Below are 6,778 nucleotides of genomic sequence, written 5' to 3'. Positions count from 1 at the left end.
TGAATTAAGAGGTGGACACCTCGTGGTGGGATCCAAGATTCAATAAGATGGAGCCCTGGCATCACCCCATGGCAGGATCCAGTCAGATCCTGCCTCCTGGTATCACCTCATTGAAAGATCCAATCAGTTCTCACCTTATCCTATGTTTATAAAACCTGACCCATCCCCCAGCTCAGGGAGACAGATTTGAGAGTTTCTTCCTGTCTCCTTTCCAGCTGACTTGCAATAAACTTTTCTCACTGCAAAAACTTGATGCTTTGGTATTTGGCTTTCCATTGCACATGGGCAAATTAACCCAGTTTGGTTCAGTGACATCTGAGCTTCAATTTCCTCAGCCACAAAAAACGAAAGATAAGAATAGTACTTCACAGGACAGTCTTAAGGATTAAAAGAGAGAATACTTTGGGAGGCCGAGGCGGGCGGATCACGAGGTCAGGAGATCGAGACTACAGTGAAATCTCGTCTCTACTAAAAATACAAAAAATTAGCTGGGCGTGGTGGCGGGCGCCTGTAGTCCCAGCTACTCGGAGAGGCTGAGGCAGGAGAATGGCGTGAACCCGGGAGGCGGAGCTTGCAGTGAGCCGAGATTGCGCCACTGCACTCCAGCCTGGGCGACAGAGCAAGACTCCGTCTCAATTAAAAAAAAAAAAAAAAAAAAAAAAAAAAAAAAAAAAAAAAAAGGATTAAAAGAGAGAATAAATGTGGAGAAAATTATTTGTAAGCTTGTAAGTTCTTTACATATCACTTGGAGGCACTAATAGGATTTTTAGGGGTCGCTAAAATCAGTTTCTTTATTTTTATTTTAGTTAGTTATTTTAGAGACGGGGTCTTGCTCTGTCACCTAGGCTATGGTGCAGTGGTATGATCATAGCTCATTGCAACCTCGAACTCCTAGGTTCAAGCAATTCTCCTGCCTCAGCTTCCCAAGTAGCTGGGACTATAAGCACTTGCCACTATGCCAAGCTAATTTTTATTTTGTATAGAAACAGGATCTTATCATGTTGCCCAGGCTGCTCTCAAACATCTGGCCTCAAATAATCCTTCCACCTCAGCCTCCCAAAGTGCTGGGATTATAGGCATGGGTCACCACACGCAGCCTTTTTTTTTTTTTTTTTTTTTTTGGTGGGGGTGGGGTAAGTGTCTTTTTTAATTGAAAAGCTAACAAATTTTCCCAGTCCATTTCTCCAAAAAAAGCCCACAAACTGTGTAGTAACTGAGTCTCTCAGCAATATATTCAAAGCTAAGAGGATTTTTTTTTAAAGTCCTCAGATGCAATTAAGGAAGCTCTGCTACATACAGGTTAATCAATATCAGTAATACTCCTTGACTCTAGGAGGCTAGAAGATATCCTAGTAACCCCACTCAGATCAATTGTTTCAAGTAGCCTTTTTCCAGTTTCCAGCTCATGAGTAAAGATAATATTTTGTGGCTAGGTGTGGTGGCTCACACCTGTCATCTTAGCACTTTGGGAGGTGAAAGTGAGCAGATCACTTGAGCCCAGGAGTTCAAGACCAGCCTGGGCAACATGGCAAAACCCTATCTGAACAAAAATTACAAAATTTCAGCAGTTGTGGTGGTGTGCACCTGTAGTCCCAGCTACTCGGGAGGCTGAGGTGGGACGATCACCTCAGCCCAGGAGGTCGAGACTACAGTGAGCCAAGATGGCGCCATTACACTCCAGCTTGAGTGACAGAGTGAGTCCCTGTCTCAAAAAAAAAAAAAAAAAAAGACCAGGCATGGTGGCTCATGCCTGTAATCCCAGCACTTTGGGAGGCCGAGGCGGGTGGATCACAAGGTCAGGAGATCGAGACCATCCTGGCTAATGCAGTGAAACTCTGTCTCTACTAAAAAAATACAAAAGTTAGCTGGGCGTGGTGGCGGGCGCCTGTAGTCCCAGCTACTCAGGAGGCTGAGGCAGGAGAATGGCGTGAACTCAGGAGGCAGAGCTTGCAGTGAACCGAGATTGCGCCACGGCACTCCAGCCTGAGCGACAGAGTGAGACTCCGTCTCAAAAAAAAAAAAAAAAAAAAAGATAATTTTTTAAAATTCTATTTCAGAAAACGTTTTGCAAGTTGTTTTACTTACAATGCCAACTTTTTTTTTGTTTTTTTTTGATGGAGTTTCGCTCTTGTTGCACAAGCTGGAGTACAATGGCGTGATCTTGGCTCACTGCAACCTCCACCTCCCAGGTTCAAGCAATTCTCCTGCCTCAGTCTCCCACGTAGCTGGGATTACAGGTGCATGCCACCACACCCGGCTAATTTTTTGTATTTTTAGTAGAAACGGGGTTTCACCATGCTAGCCTGCCTGGTCTCAAACTCCTGACCTCAGGTGATCCACCCCCCTTGGCCTCCCAAAGTGCTGGGATTACAGGCGTTAGCCACCGTGCCCAGCCTACAATGCCAACTTTTAAAAAGGTCACTAAAGTTAACTGGACAATAAACTAGGCAGGCATCACTTTACAAAAACAGGGGAAAGCCCAAAATGCCACTTTCTTTAGAGAACCCACATTTCAGTTTTATGCAGAGCAAAGAAGACAGGAACTTTTATCACACTGGAAGAAACTCAGCCATAGGTCTGGAATCTGTACTCAAACTATGCATGCAATGAGGACAATATTCTGCTGGTATAATTGATTTGCGGTTGCATTTGTCTACTGTTTGTCTAATATTCATGATTATAAACAGCAGTGCAACTCGTATTTGAAACAATCCTTACAGTGCTACAGAGTCAGGCACAACATCTGACTTCTCTTCACATCACTGGTTCTCTTTGGGTGCCTGGGCTTCCTGCTCTTCAGTAGTGTCATTTTTGATGTTGAAGTTCTTGCAAATCTCCTCAGGAGCTTTCCCCTTGATAGTATTGGCAATGGTCTTGCATGTAATACCAAGCAAGCCTTTGATGTCTCAGGAGTTTGCAGCCAGAATAAGTTCAAAAAGTGTTCCTTGGTCAACTTTCAGGAATTCCTGGTCCCAAACAGAGATATCATGTTTGCTTTTCTTTGTACTCATTATCCTCAGAAGGAGGAGGGCCGTCCTTGTCATGTGCAGAGGGCCAGTGCAATCGCTCATGCCTGTAATCCCAGCACTTTGGTCGGTTGAGGAGGGAGGATCTCTTGAGCCTAGGAGTTGGGGACCAGCCTGGGCAACATGGCAAAACTCCGTCTCTACAAAAAAATACAAAAATTAGCCAGGTGTGGTGACACACGCTTGTAGACCCAGCTACTTGGGAGGCTGAGGTAGGAGGATCACTTGAGCTCAGAAGGTCGAGGCTGCAGTGAGCTGTGAACGTGCCACTGGACTCCAGCCTGGCAACAGAGTGAGACCCTGTTTCAAAATTACAACAAAAATAAAATCAAAGTGAGGCTGGGTGTGGTGGCTCACTCCTGTAATCCCAGCACTTTGGGAGGCTGAGACAGGAAAATCCTTTGAGGACAGTAGTTCAAGACCAGCTTGGGCAACATAATGCGACCCTACCCCTGCAAACAAAAACAAAACAAAACAAGGAGAACAACAGGTGGAACATCTACAAGAAGATAAGGAGAGCTCTGTTTGCAGGTCTGGCTTCTAGAGGCCACGGCTGCCACTTCCCCTCCCTACCCTGCACACCCAGGAAGGAGGACATATGACCAGATGTCTAACTGAAGCCCAAGACAACATTCCCCACTGCGCTGCTCCCAGGTCTTGAAAGATAAAGCTGGCTACCTGATGTGCTTATGCGCCTGGTGTTTGCCTTCATTGTTCCTTTGGTGCTCTTCATTTATTTTTTAATTTTTTATTTTATTTTTTTTGAGACGGAGTCTCGCTGTGTCGCCCAGGCTGGAGTGCAATGGCGCAATCTCGGCTCACTGCAAGCTCCACCTTCCGGGTTCACACCATTCTCCTGCCTCAGCCTCCCAAGTAGCTGGGACTACAGGTGCCCGCCACCATGCCCAGCTAAATTTTTTTTGTATTTTTAGTAGAGACAGGGTTTCACCATGTTGGCCAGGATGGTCTCGATCTCCTGACCTCCTGATCCGCCCGCCTCGGCCTCCCAAAGTGCTGGGATTACAGGTGTGAGCCACCGCGCCCGGCCGGTGCTTTTTTTTTTTTTTGAGACGGAGTCTCGCTCTGTCGCCCAGGCTGGAGTGCAGTGGCGCGATCTTGGCTCACTGCAAGCTCCGCCTCCCGGATTCACGCCATTCTCCTGCCTCAGCCTCCCAACTAGCTGGGACTATAGGCGCCCACAACCATGCCCAGCTAATTTCTTTTTTTGTATTTTTGGTAGAGACGGAGTTTCACCATGTTAGCCAGTAGGGTCTCAATCTCCTGACCTCGTGATCTGCCCGCCTCGGCCTCTCAAAGTGCTGGGATTACAGGCATGAACCACCGCGCCTGGCCTTTTTTTTTTTTTTGAGACAAGTATCATTCTGTTGCCCAAGCTGGAGTGCAGGGTGTGATCAAGGCTCACTGCAGCCTTGACCTCCTGGGCTCAAGCGATCCTCCCTCCTCAGCCTCTAGAGTAGCTGGGACTACAGGCATGCACCACTGTGCTCTGCTTATTTATTTATTTGTTTGTTTATTTATTTATTGAGACGGAGTCTTGCTCTGTCTCGCAGGCTGGAGTGCAGTGGCACAATTTCGGCTCACTGCAGCCTCTGCCTCTCGGGTTCCAGAGATGCTCCTGACTCAGCCTCCTGGGTAGCTGGGATTACAGGCACATGCCACCACGCCAGGCTAATTTTTGTATTTTTAGTAGAGATGGGGTTTCACTGTGTCGGCCAGGCTGGTCTCGAACTCCTGACCTCTGGTGATCTGCCTGCTTCAGCCTCCCAAAGTGCTGGGATTACAGGCGTGAGCCACTTTGCCTGTCCTGTGCCCTGCTTATTAAAACAATTTATTTATTTATTTATTTATTGTAGAGACGAGGTCTCACTATGTTGCCCAGGCTGTCTTGAATTCCTGGGCTCGAGAGATCCTCCTGCCTCACCTTTCAAAATGCTGGGATTATAGACGTGAGGTACTGCGGCCAGCCTTTGCTCTGCTGCTCTTCCTGTCCAGCCTCAGCTGTCTGGCTGCCACCTGTGCAGGTTCTGCAGGGGCTGTGTGTTCCCTCAGCCCATTTCCCAGCACCACCTGCCTGCTTGCTTCCTGCTGGTCATGACTGGGCTCCTGCTATACCTTAGCCTTCCCCTACCCAGAGCCCACCCCTCCTCTCTCAAAACTGATCCCTCAGGCCAAGAGCCACCTCTGGTCTCCTCAGGAAGATCCTAACCTGTAACCCCTCCACACCTTGTGAGGCTTGTTCCCCCCTTGGGCTATCCTTGCCCCATTCCTCTGAGAACCATTCCCTTTCATTACCCAGAACTCCCCAAACCCAATCCTGCCCATACTCTGCCTCCTCTCTCATCTGCCCCGATGCCTCTTCCATTTTCCTCTCTCCCATCCTTGACTCCTTCACCTCCATCATCCTCTCCTAACTTCCCGCCCTCCACTTGTCCCTTACCCCATTTTCCTCTCCTGACTCTACTCTTCTCCCCATTCTGACCCAGCCTTGAGTTCCCTAAGCCCCTCCCTCCTGCCTTATCTCCCCACAGACTGGAACATCTGCTGCTTCATAAGCAATGGGGAGCTGTATGAGGCCATTTTCTACAGTGGCCTCTTCCTCAGGAACAACACATATGACCTTCACTCCTTCCTTAAGTTCATCTTCTAGGTGTAGAGGGGGACTTGACTCTTCCTCTACCCCTGGGAATTTCCCTCTGTTCCCTCAGCTCAGCTCTACTCATACCCCCATTCCAGAATCCCAGTCTCCCAGAGCGCCTGGGTTCACACCCGCAGGAGTGTCAGATTCTAGGCTTCACAGTCCCAGAAACCAGAAGCCAGCCCACCCAATCTCATTTCTCTATCCCTTCTCCCTAGGGGGTTATTTCTGGGCAGGAAACCTCTCCTCTCAAACTTTCCCTTACTCCTAGTATACAAACACTATCTTTGGATGGAAGCCCATCAGAAAAATTTAATCCAACCTGCTGGGTGAGGTGGAGCTAGTCTTCGGTGGGACTGGAAAGGGTGGTGCTCTCTGATGGTTCGTCTTTATCCTGTCTCCCCCAGACTTTAGCCCTCACCGAGGATCAACAGATGGGATTGTCCTCCATGGGCCTCAAAAGTTCATGCTGGGCCGGGCACGGTGGCTCATGCCTGTAATCCCAGTACTTTGAGAGGCCAAGGTGGGCAGATCACTTGAGATCAGGAGTTCCAGACCAGCCTGGCCAACATGGTGAAACCCTGTCTCTACTAAAAACACAAAAAAATTAGCCGGGTGTGGTGGCAGGTACCTGTAGTCCCAGCTACTAGGGAGGCTGAGGCAGGAGAATAGCTTGAACCTGGGAGGTGGAGGTTGCAGTGAGCCTAGATTGCACCATTGCACTCCAGCCTGGGTGACAGAGCAAGACTCCGTCTCAAAAAAAAAAAAAAAAAAGAAAAGAAAAACTGGCCTTCAAGTAGCCTTGTCCTCTGCCTTTGTCTTCTGTGCTGATGCCACCTCAAGCTGGCCAGTCTCCTTGGGACCAAACACTGTGCCTTCAATTAAGGTGCAGAGTTCTGATGGAGAGATATTTGAAGTTGAGGTGGAAATTGCCAAACAATCTGTGACTATCAAGACCATGTTGGAAGATTTGGGAATGAATGATAGAAGAGATGATGACCTAGTCATTTACCACATTTATTATTATTATTAATTTTTTTAAGTGGAGATGAGGTCTCGCCATATTGCCTAGGCTGGTCTCAAACTCTTGGGCTCA

The 6,778-nt window shown here is 48.1% G+C and overlaps 1 protein-coding gene across 1 annotated transcript in view; it reads right to left on the bottom strand.

Moving 5' to 3' along the window:
• Positions 1-2,555: 2,555 nt before the first annotated feature.
• The window catches only part of LDB1 (LIM domain binding 1), a 33,602-nt gene continuing 29,379 nt past the window's right edge, over positions 2,556-6,778 (bottom strand). The window contains exon 12 of the transcript XR_010117769.1: positions 2,556-3,166. The gene's annotated coding sequence lies outside the window, so the exon portion shown is untranslated. The remainder of the gene's footprint in view (positions 3,167-6,778) is intronic.

Source organism: Symphalangus syndactylus, chromosome 2 (assembly GCF_028878055.3).
Source record: "Symphalangus syndactylus isolate Jambi chromosome 2, NHGRI_mSymSyn1-v2.1_pri, whole genome shotgun sequence".
Lineage (NCBI taxonomy): Eukaryota > Metazoa > Chordata > Mammalia > Primates > Hylobatidae > Symphalangus > Symphalangus syndactylus.
The sequence above is the reverse complement of the archived record's forward strand: the minus strand, read 5'-3'. Positions and strand labels throughout refer to the sequence as shown.